Source organism: Rhinoderma darwinii, chromosome 5 (assembly GCF_050947455.1).
Source record: "Rhinoderma darwinii isolate aRhiDar2 chromosome 5, aRhiDar2.hap1, whole genome shotgun sequence".
Lineage (NCBI taxonomy): Eukaryota > Metazoa > Chordata > Amphibia > Anura > Rhinodermatidae > Rhinoderma > Rhinoderma darwinii.
The window spans coordinates 231,147,397-231,169,950 of record NC_134691.1 but is presented as its reverse complement, the minus strand read 5'-3'; the positions used below and the strand labels follow the sequence as shown (position 1 = coordinate 231,169,950).

General features: G+C 46.0%; 4 non-coding genes and 1 pseudogene across 4 annotated transcripts; all 5 read right to left on the bottom strand.

The window, feature by feature from the left end:
- Positions 1-10,006: 10,006 nt before the first annotated feature.
- Positions 10,007-10,197, bottom strand: LOC142653218 (U2 spliceosomal RNA). Its single transcript, XR_012848156.1, has one exon. It is a non-coding gene; the product is annotated as a U2 spliceosomal RNA (small nuclear RNA).
- Positions 10,198-11,427: 1,230 nt separating this feature from the next.
- On the bottom strand, positions 11,428-11,618 carry LOC142653217 (U2 spliceosomal RNA). The gene has a single exon (XR_012848155.1). It is a non-coding gene; the product is annotated as a U2 spliceosomal RNA (small nuclear RNA).
- Positions 11,619-12,856: 1,238 nt separating this feature from the next.
- Positions 12,857-13,047, bottom strand: LOC142653679 (U2 spliceosomal RNA). Its single transcript, XR_012848601.1, has one exon. It is a non-coding gene; the product is annotated as a U2 spliceosomal RNA (small nuclear RNA).
- A 1,219-nt stretch (positions 13,048-14,266) lies between these two features.
- Positions 14,267-14,441, bottom strand: LOC142654444 (U2 spliceosomal RNA; annotated as a pseudogene).
- A 6,783-nt stretch (positions 14,442-21,224) lies between these two features.
- Positions 21,225-21,411, bottom strand: LOC142654433 (U2 spliceosomal RNA). The gene has a single exon (XR_012849044.1). It is a non-coding gene; the product is annotated as a U2 spliceosomal RNA (small nuclear RNA).
- Between the last annotated feature and the right edge of the window lie 1,143 nt (positions 21,412-22,554).

Sequence of the window (22,554 nt, the reverse complement as noted above, 5' to 3'; positions counted from 1 at the left end):
CTCCCCCTGGCAGGGGGACTCCACGTATTAACTTGTCTCGGCGAATTGCGCATAATAGAGGCTCTAACGCACATATAAAAAGCAGTGGGGACAAGGGACACCCCTGCTTCACCCCAGAGTTTAAAAATACGTCCTGTGTCTTAAAACCATTTACTAAAATCTTACTTGTACAATTTTTATAAAAGGCTTTGATGGATAATAAAAATCCTTCAGGTATACCCATACGCTCTAAAACCTTAAACAAATAAAAGTGAGAGACACGGTCAAAAGCTTTTTCAAAGTCTATTGATAAAATTGCTAAATTATTCTTCCTAGACCTCGTGTCCTCAATCACATCTTTAATAAGGTTAAGATTGTCCCAGATGCTGCGGCCTGGCACCCCACATACCTGGTTGGAATGTATTATGTGGGGTATTATGGCTTTCAATCGGTTCGCACATAATTTGGCCATGATCTTGTAGTCGCTGTTTAGAAGGGTTATTGGTCTCCAGTTCTTTAAAACTGCGATGTCACCCGTCTTGTATAATAGGGAGACCTCACCCTTCTGCCAGGACTTAGGCAGCATCTTAGATTTAAAAACTTCTGCGTATAGTAAAAACAAATCTTCTTTTAAAAGATCATAAAATTTTACATAAAACTCACTGGGTATACCGTCCGGACCAGGAACTTTACCTGCTTTAAAACTTTTAACTGTTTCTAAAATCTCCTGCTCCGTCAGGTCCTGCAATAAAAAATTCTGGGAGACAGGGTCTAAAACAGTGGTAATCTCCTTCAGTGAGTCACGCATAAAATCACGATCCACAGTCTTAACATTAAAAAGGTCAGTATAAAACTCATGAACTTTACTTAAAAGACCCTGTACATCCGACACACCTTCAATATTTTTGATGACAGCCCTTTTATTGTTGATTTTTTTAAAGAAGTACCTGGAGCAGGTCTCGTTCTCCTCTATGTTTTGAATTTTTGAACGAAAGATTATTTCTTTACCTTTCTGCTCCAGGCACTGGGCTATCTCCTTTTTGAGGTCGGTAATGTCGGCTTCCACTTCTATTTCATTGTCTCGCATTTTGTACAGGGTCTGCAGACGGGTGTTTAGTGTATTAAAAACAGCATATTTTATTTTGGCCTTTGCCACACTCTTTTTAATAAAAAAATCTTTTATTTTACTTTTCATCTTCTCCCACCATGCACTGATGGGAGCTCTGGTATCTCTCACCCGCCTGCTTTTCTTGTAAAATTCAATAAAATCGGTTAAAACCTGTGGATCATCTAAAAGGGAAACATTCATCTTCCAGGACTTCTTACAAATAAGATTATTAAGATCACGCTTCACATAAAAAGATAAAAGCCTATGATCAGAAAACACGTTGGTTAAAACTTCACATTTAAAAGGCAGTAAGTTCTCATTACAAAATATAAAATCTATCCTGGAGCTACAGGTGGCGTTGCTCCAGGTAACGCCGGCTTCCTCTGGACTGCTCCTGTTACATTCTTTGTAAACATCTTTTAAATTAAAATCACTCACCATATTTTTGAGCAGTCCAGAGGTCTTATCGTAATTTCTGTTTGTAGCACTTGTAAGCCGGCGTTCCCCTCTCAGGATACAGTTAAAATCACCTGCGAGGATAAAAGGCTCAGTTGTGTTAATAAAAAGAGATAAAACTTCTAGCATTTCTGCCCTCTCATTTTTATCAGGTGAGCCGTAAAAATTTAAAAACTGCCATTTCACACCGTCAATAAAAGCTTTAACCAATAAAATACGTCCTGGTAAGATTTCTTGAATAAAATCAATTAAAACGTTTCCCTTAAAAAGAATGGCGACCCCTGCTGATCTGGACTCGTTTGATCCAGACCAGACGGATGGACCATATTTCCAATCTTCTTTATATTTGGTGTACTTCATCGCATGGGGAATACCGCACTCCTGCAGGAAAAAAACAGAGGCTGCCAGGCAAGATAAGAAATTGAAGAGAGCAACCCTTCTTACTTTAGACTTGGCGCCCCTCACGTTGAGGGATATTCCCTTTAGTTCAGACATTGTGGAGTTTTGAATGCGTATTTGATTTTAAAATAATAAATAGTAGCGGTATTTTAAAATCACACATTTTCTCCACCAGCAATACCAAATATCTCACTTGGGCTCAGATACCCGCCCCCGTCCGAATCATTTGTCAGGAGGGAGAACGAAGGAGAGGAACTACCTTCGCTGAGGGTAACGCCAGCAACCAAACTTCTGCGTACGGGGAGCCCAAACTCATTCGGATCTCCCTGGGTCTCAAACGGTTGACCGTCTAGGTCGGGTGGGTCCCCTAGGGGGCTCGCACCTCCCCCCTGGGACCGTGCAGGCCCTTCTGGAGGGGGAGGTTGCGCACAAGGTGGGGTGTCAGTTTCCACGGGGGGAACAGTGCCCGCCCTCCTCACCAGTCGCGGCGAGGAGGGGGTTCTAGGAGGAGCCGCATCGTTTTTCACCGTTGTGTCCATCTGCTCCTCCCCTGTCTCCCCCCTACTGACTCTGGCTTGCCTCCCTTTTTTACGGGGACCCACCGGCACCTCGTCCTCTTCGTCCGACGAGGATGCCAGAGACCCAGGGCTTGGAGCAGGCCCGGCACCCCCTGAGCAACCAGCCTTCTGGGGTGCCTCAGTTTTTCCGGCCTGCTCCTTTTCCGCCTTCCGCTTAGTCTGCCGCTTTTCCTTCGCACTGGGCTCCCCTTTATCCTCCAAGGTTGCTGGCTGCGAGGTACCTGTTTTGGCTCCAGTCCCTCGCACCTTTGAAGCCCAGGTACCTCTCTCCTCTTTCGTGTGGCTGGTCTGTTCCTCTCCCTGGGGACGGGTTTGGTCCGCTGGTGGAGCACGTGGGGGCGCTCCGGGTTGCTCATCTTCTTCGCCTCGGTACCTATAGGGGCAAGAAAAATACAGATGACCAGTTTTCTGACAAAAGTTACATTTTTTTTCTCCTATGCATTCTCTTATTGTGTGCTCTTTGCTTCCGCAGTTTCTGCAGGTGACATCGCAGTTGTAACTGGTATGCCCATAGGTACCGCAGGCCCTGCAGAAGTTTGGCATCCCCGAGAAGTAGAGGTCGCCATTCACTGTTCCAATTTTAAAACGAGCCGGTGGGAGTCTCGTATTTTGGGTGGAGGGGTCCTTTATCAAAGTCACTAAGTACTTCCACTTGACGGTCCACACACCGCACTCGTTCATAACTCTCCCCATAAGCTTGATGTTCTTGAAGTAGGCAGCTAAGAATGCTGCCACTTCCTGGTCCTTCACATATGGGGAATACATCTTAATCACCACGAGTTTGGTTACCTCAAAAGCATGCTCTATTACCTGGACTCCCAAAGACGTGAGTTGAACTTTTTCCCTCTCAGCTTTGTCCATAGCATCACGGAGGATACCTTCTCCAACAAAAGTTATGTCAAAAACTCCACGCCTTGGGTAATCCTGGATCGCCAAAATTTCATGCTTGCGGACCGCCAGCAACTTCTCGAGGATTTCGTAGACGAGGAACTTGACACCTCGTGGACCGCCTCCACCCTCTGCCAAGATGACTCTAGCAGAGTTTCGCAGCCGGGCGTACACCGGCACCGCATCGGGTTCGCCTGCCATTAGCGTGGCCAGGTCGAACCGCGCAGCTTTCGCTGCGCCCCTTGACGTACAGAGACCAAGGGGCTGGGGGGATCGCAACTCGTTGCTCAGGACTAAGCCTCTCTCCCAAATAGCAGCACGGGGGTGAAGTCCAGGCGAACCTGGACGATCCCCCGAGGCCGAGAGAGAGGGTACCTGAGCACCTTCTGACTAAAAACCTCCTGTATAAATACACTTGGTCTTAGCCAAAAGGCCGAGAAGCGATAACCCGAACGGGCCGCACGTTGCCAGAGCCTGCCCGATACTGCTGTTCAGCCCTTGCAGCGATTCAGCCTACTTCTAGGCAATTCCATGGGGCCCTGCAGGCTCACACACTCACAGCTACACGGGAGGTGAATAAAGGCCGGAGAGGAAGCCAGACAGGATTTGCTTCTTTTGCTTGCACCACAATGCAGTGCTGAAAGAGGAGGAATCTACATAAAAACGCCTTCCTGGCAACGCCCAAATGCCCTGCTGCCATGCAGATAAACACTGGCAGCGGCAGCAAGTGCATGCCCACAGCCACCCCTTGTTCCTTCACACCTTGTATCAGCTGTAATCCAGTCCAGTCCAGTGCTGCCTGCTGAGCAGCACTGACCAACACTGCCTGGGCCCAGGCTTTTATCTCTGAGGCCCCATTATGATGTCAGAAAGCTGGCTCTGGCTCCTCAGGGCTCCACTATGACACGTGCAAAGTTCCGTCTGAACTTTATATAAGACGGTGCGGCTCAGTCAGTCACTCAGTGTTGCCTGAGAGGGCAACACTGCAACAGCCGGCCGCCAGGCTGTCTTTTTTTGCACAGCTAGTTGCCTCCAGGAGGCCACAAGAGGGAGACAAGGGACTGCAAAATGGAAAATAAGCATCCACCAACTTTACAGACAACTTCTCCTTGCTCCTACAACCTCCATCCTTGCACAGTTTGTTATTCTTCTAGGTAACATAGTAACAAATCCAAATTGCTGCTCTCTTTGTAGGCAAGCAAGGCTTTGTTGCAACTGCAATTCTTACTCCTTCTTGAAATGTAGAGACGACAGTACATTCCATCACATCCATCTAGTGTACACAGGTAGGTCCATTGTGGTGGGCGGGCGGGCGGGCGGGTGGCTTTAATGGCTGTTTGCTGTTCCCCTACTCCACTCCACTATTTGACTGTGGTGCTGCATCAATCAGTGGCTGGCTCAGGTGCAGCTCTTTAACTTACCTAAAAGGGAGGGCGGAGAGAAGACAAGGAAGGTGAATGAGCTGTTCCAATGTGAAATGCCGGAAACACAGACACACAGACCGCGACATCATCCATGTACCCCACCACTTTTGCCTCTAGTCCCCCCCCGCCCGGCAGGGGGACTCCACATATCTGCCTGTCATTCCTCAATCTGCAGAGTAGAGGCTCGATCGCACATATAAAAAGTAGTGGGGACAAGGGACACCCCTGCTTCACTCCGGAGTTTAAAAGGACATCCTGTGTCTTAAAACCCTTTACTAAAATCTTGCTCGTACAATTTTCATAAAAGGCCTTCAGAGACTGTAAAAAACCTTCTGGTATACCCATCTTTTCTAAAACCTTAAAAAGATAAAAATGTGATACTCTATCAAAGGCTTTCTCGAAATCTATGGATAAAACCGCCAATCTGCCTTTTCTCTCCTTCGTATCACCAATAGCATCTTTTAAAAGGTTTAAATTGTCCCATATGCTCCTCCCAGGTATCCCACAGACTTGGTTGGAGTGGACGATTTTCTCTATAACAGCCTTTAGTCTATTCGCGCAAATCTTGGCCATTATTTTATAGTCTGCGTTTAGTAAGGTGATAGGCCTCCAGTTTTTAATATCTGTTTTGTCCCCCTTTTTATAAAGCAGGGACACCTCACCTTTCTTCCAGGACCCCGGGAGGGCTTTTGTTCTAAAAACTTGAGTAAAAAGGGAATAGAGATCCTCTTTTAAAACTCCATAAAATGTGACATAAAACTCTATGGGTATACCATCAGGGCCAGGGACTTTACCTGTTTTAAAACTCTTGATGGTATCTAAAATCTCCTGTTCCGTAATATCCTGTAATAAAAAATCTTTGGAGACAGGATTTAAAACAGCGTCAACCTCCTTCAATGAGTCGTTCATCAAATCAACATTAACAAGCTTTATATTAAAAAGATCCGCATAAAATCTGTGTACCTTTTTTAAAATATTGTCAGTGTTTGTATCTCCATCAACATTGTCTAACAGGGTATGCTTATCGTTAATTTTCTTAAAAAAGTACCTGGAGCAGGTCTCATTTTCCTCGAGGTGTTTCATTTTTGAGCGAAAGACAATTTCCTTACCTCTCTGCTCCAGGCACTGGGAGATCTCCTTCCTAATCTCCATAATCTCCTCCTCCACCTGCATACCCTGTTCTCTGAACTTGTATTGGGTCTGCAGCCGGGTATTCAAATTAGCAAAAAAATCCTGTTTTTCTTTTGCTTTTCTCCTTCCGATTTTTATGAAAAAATCTCTTATTTTTATTTTTATTTTCTCCCACCATGAGACTATGGACATATTTGGATGTCTTACCCGTCTGCAGCCCTTATAAAAGGTAATAAAATCAGATAAAATTTGCGGATCATCTAAAAGGGAAACGTTCATTTTCCAGGCTTTTTTGACAGTATTTTTCCCAATATCATTTTTAACTTTAAAATACAATAATTTATGATCAGATAAAACATTGGGATTAAGATCACATTTAAAAGGCAGTACTTGATAAGAGCAGAATATAAAATCGATCCTGGAGCTACAGTTCACATTGCTCCAGGTGACGCCGGCCTCTGCAGATAAATTGCTGTTACATTTCTTAAAAACATCAGTAAGTTTAAAATCAGTAACTATATCTTTTAATAATGAGGAGGTTTTGTCATAATTCCTGCTTACTGAGTTAGAGAACCGGCGTTCCCCCTTTAAAATACAATTAAAATCACCCGCTAAAACAAGTGGCTCTGAATCGTTTAAAAAAAGGGGTAAAATCTCTAGCATTCTAGCTCTTTCATTCTTGTCCGAGGACCCATAAAAATTTAAAAACTGCCATCTAATACCGTCTATAAAAGCTTTGACCAATAAAATTCTACCTGGTAAAATTTCATTAAAACTGTCAATTAAAACGTTCCCTTTAAATAAAATGGCGACACCTGCGGCTCTGGAATCGTTAGACCCGGACCACACTGAAGGTCCGAGTCTCCAGTCTTCCTTATATTTGTTGTAGTTCGTGCGATGTGGGATACAGCATTCCTGTAGGAAAAAAACGGTGGCGGAAAAAATAGAAAGATAATCAAACAGGGCAGCTCTTCTCGTCTTGGAATGCACGCTCCTAACATTTAAGGAAATGCCACCTAACTCTGCCATGAGGAAAAGGGAAAAGAGACAGTCTTATGTAATCTTACCCGAGGTGGCCTCAGCAGTCCTCGGCGTTACCAGAGACCTCACTCGAACTCTCATCGCCCTCCGACTTCAAACCGACTGTATAACTTGAGGAGATTGGAGAGGAACTCATGTCAGACAGCTGACCCCCCGCCATACCTGAGGCACTGATCGAAAATGGGTCCCATATGGACTCCACGGGCAAGGTTTCTGGAGCATCTCGTATGGCAGCCTCCTCCCCTACGATAGGGGCAGGAAACGCACTCGCGGCCGTTTCAGGGACTTCTGTCACCTCAGAGGTGGCTATGCTTGTCTCCCCCAACTGGCGAGAAGGGGGGAGACCTTCAGCTGGTGCTTCCGGGGGTGCGTCAACTGGTTTCCCTGCTTTCGCTCTAGCAGGTACTCCCATCGGCACCCCCGCTGCCACCTCCGAGTACGCCCTACGCCTCTTAGACCTTGCTGCCGCTCCGCCCGGGTCCTCTGCCTCAGGTACAGGCTGACCCAGCACCTCCTGCGGCCCAGGCGGATCAGCTTCATCCGAACTACCCATCTCCTCCGTTTCCTGAGGGGGCTTTTTCGTCCGCTGATCACTGGCTCTTCTCTTAAACCGCCTTTGCTCCTTTGGGTCACCTGTTTGGGGGGGTCTGCTGGAGGTGTCCATGTCATCAGCCTCTTCACCTCTTGGTTCCTCTCCTTGTGCGGGGGCGATCTGGCCTGCTGGCTGCTCTGGACGCCTCGGCCGGACCTCGGGTTGTTCCGATCTGTGGGGACAAGTAGCATATAGATGACCAACTCGGCTGCAAAAACGACACCTTTTCCCCAGAGGGCAAGTTTTGGCCTCGTGCTCAGAGCTGCCACAGTTCCTACAGGTGCTTTCGCAGAACTCTTTGGTGTGACCGTACTTTTGACATTTTCTACAGAATGGAGGCATTCCTGTGTAAAAAAGATCTCCTGCCATATCACCTAATTTAAAGCGTGCTGGCGGCAACATTATCCCCCCTGCTGTATTGGCATCTCTATAACAAGTTACTAAAAATCTCCACTTTGACGTCCAAACTCCAACTTCGTTCATTATTTTGCCAATACATTTTACACTTTTGAAATAGGGGGATAAAAAGGACATCACATCTTTTAAATCAGCAAACGGGCAGTACATTTTTATCACAATCATCTTAGTGATGTCCAACACATGTTCGTAAAATTCAATACCGTCCAGTCTCGGATCGTTTTTTACCATGTATGCCGCCAGCAGATCTTGGAACACTCCATTCTGTACAAAAGTTATGTCGTATGTTCTTCTCCTAGGATAGTCTTGTACCGCCAATATCTCCCGCTTCTGAATGTTGAAAATGCCAACAAGCACGGTCTCCACCAAGAACTTCAGGCCGCAGGTCGTCGCCTTCTCTTCTGATACAATAACACGGATTGTATTCTTTATCCGGGCATACGCCGGTATCTCACCAGGACTTTCGTCCATGGTGAGGGGTTTTCAGGGAAAGTTACGCCACCCGTTGGTGACGTAACGTCTACGCAGCTTTCCCCTTTTCGGCCGAAGCCTACACGGGGGATATGTGGATCGCAACTCGTTGCTCAGGACTAAGCCTCTCTCCCAAATAGCAGCACGGGGGTGAAGTCCAGGCGAACCTGGACGATCCCCCGAGGCCGAGAGAGAGGGTACCTGAGCACCTCCCAACTAAGACCAGGCAGCACTGACTACAAGTAACCAGCACTACACTTGATCTCAGCCAGAAGGCCGAGAAGCGATAACCCGAACGGGCCGCGCGTTGCCCGAGCCTGCCCGATACTGCTGTTCAGCCCTTGCAGCGATTCAGCCTACTTCTAGGCAATTCCATGGGGCCCTGCAGGCTCACACACTCACAGCTACACGGGAGGTGAATAAAGGCCGGAGAGGAAGCCAGACAGGATTTGCTTCTTTTGCTTGCACCACAATGCAGTGCTGAAAGAGGAGGAATCTACATAAAAACGCCTTCCTGGCAACGCCCAAATGCCCTGCTGCCATGCAGATAAACACTGGCAGCGGCAGCAAGTGCATGCCCACAGCCACCCCTTGTTCCTTCACACCTTGTATCAGCTGTAATCCAGTCCAGTCCAGTGCTGCCTGCTGAGCAGCACTGACCAACACTGCCTGGGCCCAGGCTTTTATCTCTGAGGCCCCATTATGATGTCAGAAAGCTGGCTCTGGCTCCTCAGGGCTCCACTATGACACGTGCAAAGTTTCGTCTGAACTTTATATAAGACGGTGCGGCTCAGTCAGTCACTCAGTGTTGCCTGAGAGGGCAACACTGCAACAGCCGGCCGCCAGGCTGTCTTTTTTTGCACAGCTAGTTGCCTCCAGGAGGCCACAAGATGGAGACAAGGGACTGCAAAATGGAAAATAAGCATCCACCAACTTTACAGACAACTTCTCCTTGCTCCTACAACCTCCATCCTTGCACAGTTTGTTATTCTTCTAGGTAACATAGTAACAAATCCAAATTGCTGCTCTCTTTGTAGGCAAGCAAGGCTTTGTTGCAACTGCAATTCTTACTCCTTCTTGAAATGTAGGGACGACAGTACATTCCATCACATCCATCTAGTGTACACAGGTAGGTCCATTGTGGCGGGCGGGCGGGCGGCTTTAATGGCTGTTTGCTGTTCCCCTACTCCACTCCACTATTTGACTGTGGTGCTGCATCAATCAGTGGCTGGCTCAGGTGCAGCTCTTTAACTTACCTAAAAGGGAGGGCGGAGAGAAGACAAGGAAGGTGAATGAGCTGTTCCAATGTGAAATGCCGGAAACACAGACACACAGACGACACAAAACAAGAGGTGGCAATGTATTCATTAATTGCATTTAATCAATTAGCTCATTATCACTCATGCATTGTCCAACAGGTGTTGAAATAATGGGATTAAAAGGGGAGATCCCTTCAGAAAGACAGAAACAATGGCAAACACAAAAAACACTTTTGGAATCTGATTTTAGTCAACACATAAGGAAAGGGTGCACCGGTCCTGGAAATACTGCAATACCAGGTCAATGCGTGGAGTGGACAGAGCAAGCTCTATTTCCATCTCCCTGTTCTAAAAATCCATTTAATATATGGTCCCCAGATAGGGGACGTATCAGATATTAAACTGATAAGAACAGATACTACACTTGATCTTAGCCAAAAGGCCGAGAAGCGATAACCCGAACGGGCCGCGCGTTGCCCGAGCCTGCCCGATACTGCTGTTCAGCCCTTGCAGCGATTCAGCCTACTTCTAGGCAATTCCATGGGGCCCTGCAGGCTCACACACTCACAGCTACACGTGAGGTGAATAAAGGCCGGAGAGGAAGCCAGACAGGATTTGCTTCTTTTGCTTGCACCACAATGCAGTGCTGAAAGAGGAGGAATCTACATAAAAACGCCTTCCTGGCAACGCCCAAATGCCCTGCTGCCATGCAGATAAACACTGGCAGCGGCAGCAAGTGCATGCCCACAGCCACCCCTTGTTCCTTCACACCTTGTATCAGCTGTAATCCAGTCCAGTCCAGTGCTGCCTGCTGAGCAGCAGTGACCAACACTGCCTGGGCCCAGGCTTTTATCTCTGAGGCCCCATTATAATGTCAGAAAGCTGGCTCTGGCTCCTCAGGGCTCCACTATGACACGTGCAAAGTTCCGTCTGAACTTTATATAAGACGGTGCGGCTCAGTCAGTCACTCAGTGTTGCCTGAGAGGGCAACACTGCAACAGCCGGCCGCCAGGCTGTCTTTTTTTGCACAGCTAGTTGCCTCCAGGAGGCCACAAGAGGGAGACAAGGGACTGCAAAATGGAAAATAAGCATCCACCAACGTTACAGACAACTTCTCCTTGCTCCTACAACCTCCATCCTTGCACAGTTTGTTATTCTTCTAGGTAACATAGTAACAAATCCAAATTGCTGCTCTCTTTGTAGGCAAGCAAGGCTTTGTTGCAACTGCAATTCTTACTCCTTCTTGAAATGTAGGGACGACAGTACATTCCATCACATCCATCTAGTGTACACAGGTAGGTCCATTGTGGCGGGCGGGCGGGCGGCTTTAATGGCTGTTTGCTGTTCCCCCTACTCCACTATTTGACTGTGGTGCTGCATCAATCAGTGGCTGGCTCAGGTGCTGCTCTTTAACTTACCTAAAAGGGAGGGCGGAGAGAAGACAAGGAAGGTGAATGAGCTGTTCCAATGTGAAATGCCGGAAACACAGACACACAGACGACACAAAACAAGAGGTGGCAATGTATTCATTAATTGCATTTAATCAATTAGCTCATTATCACTCATGCATTGTCCAACAGGTGTTGAAATAATGGGATTAAAAGGGGAGATCCCTTCAGAAAGACAGAAACAATGGCAAACACAAAAAACACTTTTGGAATCTGATTTTAGTCAACACATAAGGAAAGGGTGCACCGGTCCTGGAAATACTGCAATACCAGGTCAATGCGTGGAGTGGACAGAGCAAGCTCTATTTCCATCTCCCTGTTCTAAAAATCCATTTAATATATGGTCCCCAGATAGGGGACGTATCAGATATTAAACTGATAAGAACAGATACTACACTTGATCTTAGCCAAAAGGCCGAGAAGCGATAACCCGAACGGGCCGCGCGTTGCCCGAGCCTGCCCGATACTGCTGTTCAGCCCTTGCAGCGATTCAGCCTACTTCTAGGCAATTCCATGGGGCCCTGCAGGCTCACACACTCACAGCTACACGGGAGGTGAATAAAGGCCGGAGAGGAAGCCAGACAGGATTTGCTTCTTTTGCTTGCACCACAATGCAGTGCTGAAAGAGGAGGAATCTACATAAAAACGCCTTCCTGGCAACGCCCAAATGCCCTGCTGCCATGCAGATAAACACTGGCAGCGGCAGCAAGTGCATGCCCACAGCCACCCCTTGTTCCTTCACACCTTGTATCAGCTGTAATCCAGTCCAGTCCAGTGCTGCCTGCTGAGCAGCACTGACCAACACTGCCTGGGCCCAGGCTTTTATCTCTGAGGCCCCATTATGATGTCAGAAAGCTGGCTCTGGCTCCTCAGGGCTCCACTATGACACGTGCAAAGTTCCGTCTGAACTTTATATAAGACGGTGCGGCTCAGTCAGTCACTCAGTGTTGCCTGAGAGGGCAACACTGCAACAGCCGGCCGCCAGGCTGTCTTTTTTTGCACAGCTAGTTGCCTCCAGGAGGCCACAAGAGGGAGACAAGGGACTGCAAAATGGAAAATAAGCATCCACCAACTTTACAGACAACTTCTCCTTGCTCCTACAACCTCCATCCTTGCACAGTTTGTTATTCTTCTAGGTAACATAGTAACAAATCCAAATTGCTGCTCTCTTTGTAGGCAAGCAAGGCTTTGTTGCAACTGCAATTCTTACTCCTTCTTGAAATGTAGGGACGACAGTACATTCCATCACATCCATCTAGTGTACACAGGTAGGTCCATTGTGGCGGGCGGGCGGGCGGGCGGCTTTAATGGCTGTTTGCTGTTCCCCTACTCCACTCCACTATTTGACTGTGGTGCTGCATCAATCAGTGGCTGGCTCAGGTGCAGCTCTTTAACTTACCTAAAAGGGAGGGCGGAGAGAAGACAAGGAAGGTGAATGAGCTGTTCCAATGTGAAATGCCGGAAACACAGACACACAGACGACACAAAACAAGAGGTGGCAATGTATTCATTAATTGCATTTAATCAATTAGCTCATTATCACTCATGCATTGTCCAACAGGTGTTGAAATAATGGGATTAAAAGGGGAGATCCCTTCAGAAAGACAGAAATAATGGCAAACACAAAAAACACTTTTAGAATCTGATTTTAGTCAACACATAAGGAAAGGGTGCACCGGTCCTGGAAATACTGCAATACCAGGTCAATGCGTGGAGTGGACAGAGCAAGCTCTATTTCCATCTCCCTGTTCTAAAAATCCATTTAATATATGGTCCCCAGATAGGGGACGTATCAGATATTAAACTGATAAGAACAGATACTACACTTGATCTTAGCCAAAAGGTCGAGAAGCGATAACCCGAACGGGCCGCGCGTTGCCCGAGCCTGCCCGATACTGCTGTTCAGCCCTTGCAGCGATTCAGCCTACTTCTAGGCAATTCCATGGGGCCCTGCAGGCTCACACACTCACAGCTACACGGGAGGTGAATAAAGGCCGGAGAGGAAGCCAGACAGGATTTGCTTCTTTTGCTTGCACCACAATGCAGTGCTGAAAGAGGAGGAATCTACATAAAAACGCCTTCCTGGCAACGCCCAAATGCCCTGCTGCCATGCAGATAAACACTGGCAGCGGCAGCAAGTGCATGCCCACAGCCACCCCTTGTTCCTTCACACCTTGTATCAGCTGTAATCCAGTCCAGTCCAGTGCTGCCTGCTGAGCAGCACTGACCAACACTGCCTGGGCCCAGGCTTTTATCTCTGAGGCCCCATTATGATGTCAGAAAGCTGGCTCTGGCTCCTCAGGGCTCCACTATGACACGTGCAAAGTTCCGTCTGAACTTTATATAAGACGGTGCGGCTCAGTCAGTCACTCAGTGTTGCCTGAGAGGGCAACACTGCAACAGCCGGCCGCCAGGCTGTCTTTTTTTTGCACAGCTAGTTGCCTCCAGGAGGCCACAAGAGGGAGACAAGGGACTGCAAAATGGAAAATAAGCATCCACCAACTTTACAGACAACTTCTCCTTGCTCCTACAACCTCCATCCTTGCACAGTTTGTTATTCTTCTAGGTAACATAGTAACAAATCCAAATTGCTGCTCTCTTTGTAGGCAAGCAAGGCTTTGTTGCAACTGCAATTCTTACTCCTTCTTGAAATGTAGGGACGACAGTACATTCCATCACATCCATCTAGTGTACACAGGTAGGTCCATTGTGGCGGGCGGGCGGGCGGGCGGCTTTAATGGCTGTTTGCTGTTCCCCTACTCCACTCCACTATTTGACTGTGGTGCTGCATCAATCAGTGGCTGGCTCAGGTGCAGCTCTTTAACTTACCTAAAAGGGAGGGCGGAGAGAAGACAAGGAAGGTGAATGAGCTGTTCCAATGTGAAATGCCGGAAACACAGACACACAGACGACACAAAACAAGAGGTGGCAATGTATTCATTAATTGCATTTAATCAATTAGCTCATTATCACTCATGCATTGTCCAACAGGTGTTGAAATAATGGGATTAAAAGGGGAGATCCCTTCAGAAAGACAGAAACAATGGCAAACACAAAAAACACTTTTGGAATCTGATTTTAGTCAACACATAAGGAAATACTGCAATACCAGGTCAATGCGTGGAGTGGACAGAGCAAGCTCTATTTCCATCTCCCTGTTCTAAAAATCCATTTAATATATGGTCCCCAGATAGGGGACATATCAGATATTAAACTGATAAGAACAGATAAGGTTTCAACAAAATTTTATTGACACATATATATATACAGAGAATACATTTTCATAAAATAAAATTCAGTAATAAAATGCTTGTTGTACATTTCATAAAATAATTTTTGTGTAATACAATTCTGTAATAAATTATTTGTTTGTACATTTTTCTTTAATAAAATTCAGTAACAAAATGTTTTTTAATTCATTTCATTAAAACCTTTTTGTAAAATAAATTCAGTAATAAAATGTTTATTTTTAATACATTTCATTAAAATGATAAAAGCAATAAATTTTTAACGAGAAGAAGGTTTCTTTAAAAATCTGACAATGGCAGGATAAAACAAGCAGTAAAATCACAATTACAAATACATAAATTATTTACATGGTAATCGTGTTCCACAGAGACAGACACCACATGGATGCCGCCTCTTTTGCTCCTAGATTTTTTTTGTCTCTGAGGTAGTATACATACAGCTCACTTAGCGCAATCTTGACACAGTCTGTAATGTCAATAAAATCACGTTTAAAAAAAAAAATGTTCCTAACCTTCCAGATGGCATTTTTAAAACAATTAATAATCATCCAGCAGATCATCTGCTGTCTGAATGATGGGCAGGTAAAAAGGCCATAAAAAACGTATTCGTACTTAAAATCTTTAAGACCACAGATCCATTTTAGTAAAAGGCCTGCTTTCCTCCATACCTCCTGTGCATAGTGGCAGTTCCAGAACAAGTGCATTATTGTTTCATCATTCCCGCACCTATCTCGTGGGCACTTGGCTCTCGCCACCAGTCCTCGCCTATGTTGGAATGCACGTGTAGGGAGGCACTGGTGGACGATTGCCCAGGCAAGGTCCTTATGCACATTTGCAAGATATTTTCCAAAGACATTTCGCCACACTTGCTTGGACCTTGCCTGCGAGAAATTGGACACTGCCACTGTCTCTTCTCCGTGTCTGCACGCCATCGACACCTTTCTCTGGTCCCCCAATATGTCAGGCTCCAATTCTTGGAGGCTCAGGAGCCTAACAGTCTTCTCTAGCACCACATAGTGTTTTGGGGGACACAGAAGCACAGGAGAATTTAGGGAGATACGAGCCCAACGTTTAAAAACCATGCCCGCTGCGTATTTTAAAAAGCAGCTAAAAATGCCATCGGATTTAAACATTTTAAAACAGAAGCAGAAATATTTGATATAAAAAAATGTAAAAAGGTTAGGAACATCTCTCCCGCCATTGTCTTTACCTTTATACATAAAATCACGTTTTAATTTTTCCATCTTGGAGCCCCACAGAAACATAAAACAAATGCGTGTTAGCTTTTTAATATATAAAATGGATGGAGGGAAAACCATGGCCACATAGAGCATTATTGGGATTAAAATCATTTTTATGATTAAAATTTTCCCCTCCATCGTGAGGCTCCTAAGATTCCACATTAAAACCTTCTTCTCTATTTTTGCTATCACTGAGTCCCAGTTAGAGGTCCCATTGTTCGCCTGATTAAAAACAATCCCTAAAATTTTAATCTGGTCCTTCTGCATTCTGACTCCTGGGGTCAGGGAGGAATCCCAGCCTCCTATGTTAAAACACTCACATTTATCAATGTTAAGTTTAAAACCAGAAGCCTCGCAGAAAAAGGTGGTGTTCCTCAGCGCCCTCCTCATGGATGATGAATCGGGGCACAGAATTGTCACATCATCCATGTAGCTTAATACCTTTACTTGGTTGCCCCTCCCACCAGGTATTGGGGCGCCTCTAATAACTTTATCGTTCCTGAGCATGGCTAAAAGGGGCTCCATTGCGCAAATAAATAGTAGGGGAGACAATGGGCACCCTTGCTTGACTCCAGATAAAAGAGGAACACCACTAGTTAAAAATCCATTTATAGAAATCTCACTAAAACAGGACCGATATAAAAGCATAACACGACTTATAATAAAATCAGGCACCGCCATTTTTTTAAGCACCATAAAAAGGAACTCATGGGACACTCTATCAAAGGCCTTTTCAAAATCAAGGGATAAAATAGCAAGGTTTTGGCCTCGATCTTTAAAATACCAAATAACATCTCTTAAAATATTAAGGGACTCAGTGATAGATCTACCAGGTACCCCACAGACCTGATTTGGGTGGATTAATTTACTGATAAAAGGTTTAAAACGGACCGCTATCAGTTTGGCTAAAATTTTATAATCTACATTTAAAAGCGTAATCGGGCGCCAATTTTTGAGCTGGTCCTTTCCACCCTTATTTTTAAAAATTAGGGACACAATCCCCCTTCTCCAAGAAGGGGGCAGCTCTTCTACAATAAAAGCCTCTTTATATAATAAAATCATATCCTCTTTTAAAACATCCCAAAAAGTTAGATAAAATTCAATAGGCAACCCATCCTCCCCAGGGGCCTTTCCCGCTGAAAAACTTTTAAAAACAAATAAAAGTTCCTCCAAATTAAGATCCCGGGATAAAACCTCCTGGTCCAAAGTATCTAACTTAAAATCAAGGGAGTTAAGAGCATGATTTAAAAAGGATTCATCAATGGCTTTTTTACTAAAAAGGAGTTGGTAAAAATTAAAAGCTGCCTTTAACATTCCTCCCACGGAAGTCTCCCCTTCTAGGTTTAAAATAGCGTCTCTTTTGTCGTTTACCTTTTTAAAAAAGAATCGGGAGCACTTCTCGTCTTCTTCTAGATGCTTCATGTGGGAGTTAAAAATTATTTGTTTACCTTTATCATCAAGACATTTTTTTATTTCAGCTTTTAAGTTTAAAATATCAGAATCCACATCAAACCCAACATCCTTCAATTTAAAAAGCACATGTAGACGCTTATTAAGAACATAAAACCACTGTTTCTTTTCTCTGGCTTTCTTCCTACCTGCTCGGATAAAAAATAATTTAATTTTTGGTTTAATGCCCTCCCACCAGTGCAGCATGGTCCCGTGGGGTTTTCTCTGTAATTGCCAGCACTGGTAGGTCCGCACAAACTCATTTTTAATTTCAGGGTCCTCCAGGAGCGTGGTGTTCAACCTCCAGAGGCCCTTACTTACTTTTTGCTCTCCCTCCAGCTCCAGAGACACATTTAGGAGTTTATGATCTGAAAAGATGTTATTTAAAAGCATGCATTTTTGAGGGGTAAAATCATGGGAGGCAAAAATAAAATCGATTCTGGAGCTCACTCTTCCATTAGACCATGTGGCGCCTGCGTCTCCTGGCAAGAGATCCTTCCAGCAATCGCGTAATTTAAAATCATCAATAAAATTTTTGAGCAGGTAGGTAGTGTGGTCTTTCCTATTTGCATCACCCCCCTGCCGGCACTCTCCTTCTCTTATGCAGTTAAAATCACCCCCTACCAGCAGGGGGGCAGACCCAACACAAAACAGTGGTAAAATATTAAAAAGTTCTGCCCGCTCCTGTTTGTCAGGAGGGGCATACACATTTAAAATACGAATTAAAAGTCCATTAATGTGCAGGTGGGTTAAAACAGCTCTGCCGGGCATAATCTCAATCACATTTTGTATAGAAATAAAATGGCCACGGCAGAGTAATCCCACACCTGTAGAACGACAGTCATTGGCTCCAGACCACACCGAAGGGCCCAGCTTCCAATCTTGTTTTAGATCCATATAGTCCATGCTGTTAGGGATTCCACACTCCTGCAGTAGGCAAAAATCAAAGTCCATAGTCTCAAGGTAAGAAAACAAAGCAGCCCTGCGAACAGGGCTCTTTAGGGACCTCACATTCAGTGAGGAGAATTTTAGGGTACTACAAGGCATAATTTATGGAGAGTCAGTGTCCACTTCTGAGGAGCCCGACTCCGATATACTCTGGGAGTCAGGCTGCCCCGCATCCGGGGACGCGAACTCCACGATGTTCACAGGGTCAGAGCCGGACAGATGTTTCGACCCGACCCTTCCCCTGAATTCGCTTTCGTCCGAACTGCGGCATAACGTTTTCCTCTTTATTGTAGACACCTCCTCCTCTCTTGACCTCTTCCCCGTACTGGATAAATCCATCGTCGTATCGTCCTCGTCCTCCTCACTCGACGTCACCTCGGTCTCCTGGCTGATGTCATCTCCGTCCCGATCTCCGGCCACTGCTACCTCAGGTGCAGCTACAGGTTCCTCCGGATCGCTGGTCGTCTTGGGTTGCTCAGGAGCCTGTGAGGTCCCTTCCTTCTTCCTTATCATTCCGCCTACTGCATCTAAAGCCGTCAGCATCCGACCCTCTATTGGCGTGACAAGAGGGACCGACTCTAGCTGCCCGGCCGATCGGCGGCGGCTGGTGCTTGGGGTATCCCGCAAGGAGCCCCTACGTCTGGACTCCTTATTTGGCTCTTCACCAGCCGCCGTCTCTGCCCAGTCCCCTTTTGTGGGTATCGAGGACCGGCGAGACTTTTTGCCGACCGGCTCCGGGTTGGAGCTTGGGGCCTTCATTACAGAGCTAGAACAGCCCTGCTCGGCCCCCTTGGAATCCCTAGGACCACCCTCCACACGTGGCCCGGAGGGTATTGGCCCTGACCCTTCGGTGGGTCCCGGGGCATTACCAGCAGTGCCCGCACCTGTTGCAGGCTGCTGCCCTGGCCCCGGTCGGGGTGGCCCAGGTTTGGGTTCACCCCTCAATGACTGCGTTCTCTTTGGACATTCTTTGTACATGTGTCCTGTCTCCCCGCACAGGTTACACATGGTGCTGGAACTGCATTTGGAGGCCACGTGCCCAAGGCCTCCACATTTATTACAGCGTATGACATGACCCTCACTGCATGCGTCTTTCGTATGTCCATACGACTGGCAGTTCCAGCAGAACCGAGGCATCTGGGGGTAAAAGAGATATCCCCGGTTCCTCCCAATGGCAAAGTTGGCTGGCGGATGTATAAAGCCTCGTATGCCATTTGGGTCTTGGAAGAATTTCACAAAATACTTCCGCTTTCCATTCCAGAAGCCTTCCGCATTTTTAACTTCATGGCTGAAGTGGATTTCTCGACAGTATCGCCCAAGAAAGATCTCAATGTCCCTGGCAGGGACAAACGGGCTGTGCATCACCACGACAAGTGGAATGGATTCCTCCCCGTAGAGGAATGCGAAATAGAGCCCGTCCAGGCGCTCTTCTGTCTGGTCCGCACCAGACAGGGCTGCACAGATGGTGTCGCAGCAGGCCGCGGTACAAAAGGAGATGGTATATCGTCCGCGGCCTTCCTGGTCATTAAGACACAGGATGTTCTCCCGTCTGAGGCCGAAGAAGCCAAGCAGGATTTCCCCTACTATGAACTTCAGGTTCTTCCGCTGGCGATGTTTCTCCTCGACCTCAATCCGGATAGATTGTCGCAACTGGGTTTCCCCAGTCACGAATCCGTACGCAAACGGCATTTTCAGCTTGTCCCGACAAGGATTCGCCCTTCTAGGCCGTCCGGCGCAAGCCGTCCGCCTAGTGATCCCTTCTCGTTGCCTGAGGACTAGTCCGACTACCCAATAGCTGCAGGGGGGTGAAGTCAAGGCGATAAACCTGTGACGATCCCCCCAGGCCAAGTAGCCGGGTACCCCAGGCACCTTCTGACAAGACCTCCTGTATAAATACACTTGGTCTTAGCCAAAAGGCCGAGAAGCGATAACCCGAACGGGCCGCGCGTTGCCCGAGCCTGCCCGATACTGCTGTTCAGCCCTTGCAGCGATTCAGCCTACTTCTAGGCAATTCCATGGGGCCCTGCAGGCTCACACACTCACAGCTACACGGGAGGTGAATAAAGGCCGGAGAGGAAGCCAGACAGGATTTGCTTCTTTTGCTTGCACCACAATGCAGTGCTGAAAGAGGAGGAATCTACATAAAAACGCCTTCCTGGCAACGCCCAAATGCCCTGCTGCCATGCAGATAAACACTGGCAGCGGCAGCAAGTGCATGCCCACAGCCACCCCTTGTTCCTTCACACCTTGTATCAGCTGTAATCCAGTCCAGTCCAGTGCTGCCTGCTGAGCAGCACTGACCAACACTGCCTGGGCCCAGGCTTTTATCTCTGAGGCCCCATTATGATGTCAGAAAGCTGGCTCTGGCTCCTCAGGGCTCCACTATGACACGTGCAAAGTTCCGTCTGAACTTTATATAAGACGGTGCGGCTCAGTCAGTCACTCAGTGTTGCCTGAGAGGGCAACACTGCAACAGCCGGCCGCCAGGCTGTCTTTTTTTGCACAGCTAGTTGCCTCCAGGAGGCCACAAGAGGGAGACAAGGGACTGCAAAATGGAAAATAAGCATCCACCAACTTTACAGACAACTTCTCCTTGCTCCTACAACCTCCATCCTTGCACAGTTTGTTATTCTTCTAGGTAACATAGTAACAAATCCAAATTGCTGCTCTCTTTGTAGGCAAGCAAGGCTTTGTTGCAACTGCAATTCTTACTCCTTCTTGAAATGTAGGGACGACAGTACATTCCATCACATCCATCTAGTGTACACAGGTAGGTCCATTGTGGCGGGCGGGCGGGCGGGCGGCTTTAATGGCTGTTTGCTGTTCCCCTACTCCACTCCACTATTTGACTGTGGTGCTGCATCAATCAGTGGCTGGCTCAGGTGCAGCTCTTTAACTTACCTAAAAGGGAGGGCGGAGAGAAGACAAGGAAGGTGAATGAGCTGTTCCAATGTGAAATGCCGGAAACACAGACACACAGACGACACAAAACAAGAGGTGGCAATGTATTCATTAATTGCATTTAATCAATTAGCTCATTATCACTCATGCATTGTCCAACAGGTGTTGAAATAATGGGATTAAAAGGGGAGATCCCTTCAGAAAGACAGAAACAATGGCAAACACAAAAAACACTTTTGGAATCTGATTTTAGTCAACACATAAGGAAATACTGCAATACCAGGTCAATGCGTGGAGTGGACAGAGCAAGCTCTATTTCCATCTCCCTGTTCTAAAAATCCATTTAATATATGGTCCCCAGATAGGGGACATATCAGATATTAAACTGATAAGAACAGATTTTTTGAGTTGACTACCCCAACAAAGGAGGTAACCGTTTATTTAAAATTTTGAACAAATTTACAATAAATCAATACATTTCAACAAAAATTTACATAAATTTACAATCATGGTTTTTTAATACAGATAAATACAAATTGTCAAATAAAAACAATTTATAAAAGGGCACTTGGTGGCATCATATTATGGAACTCCATTCACTTAAAAACCATTTTCTACATAAAACAGGAGAGAGTTTTTTATCTAAAAGAAAATATTTGTACATTTCATTAAGACAAATGGCTAAAACATCTTCCACAGCTAAAACTTCACACTTAAATAATAAAATGTTTCTGGCCGCCCACAGAGCTGCTTTTACGCAGTTGGTGATCTTCCATGCCATCATTTTTCGAGTCTGTGTTGGGCATTCCAGGCATCCATATAAAACGCCATCACTTGTGTATCTCCGAAGTCCTGTAATCTTCTGTACCAAGGGGAGGATTCTTGTCCATATCAATTTTGCGTAAAAACATTCCCAGAATAGGTGGTAGACTGTCTCGTCATCTCTACATCCTCCCCTTGGACACGCAGCCGAGTTGGTCAGTCCCCTTCGATGCTGGAATGCCCGGCATGGAAGACACTCGTGGGCACAGCTCCAGGCCAGATCTTTCTGTGGGTTAAAAAGATATTTAGCGCTCACCATCTTCCATATTTCTTTACATTTTTGTTCATTAAAATTACTGATGGGAGCTACTAAAACATTTTCTTTTATCTTTTTTAAAATTCCTTTACTATTTTTTACTTCGTTAATATTTTTGTCTTTTAAGTTAAAAAGGTTTACAATTTTTTCTAAAATTTTATACTGGCCAGAAAGGTTAAAAGCATATGGGGAGCTTAAAACCGTGGAGAACCAACCGTTCCTCCTCATAAAATAACCTGTGTTAAAACGTATAAAATATGACCAGTAATGTTCCTTAAAAACTGCATTAAGACATAAAGTAAAAAATTTTATTAAAAGGAATGCTTTTATATCGGGGAAATCTTTCCCCCCCATTGGTTTGGGTAATATTACCTTCTCTCTCCTGAGCTTTTCCATCCTGGAGTTCCATAAAAATGTGAAACATGCTTTAATTATTTTTTTCAATAAAATCTCAGGGGGAGGGAATACCATACTTAAATATAATAAAATAGGTAAAAT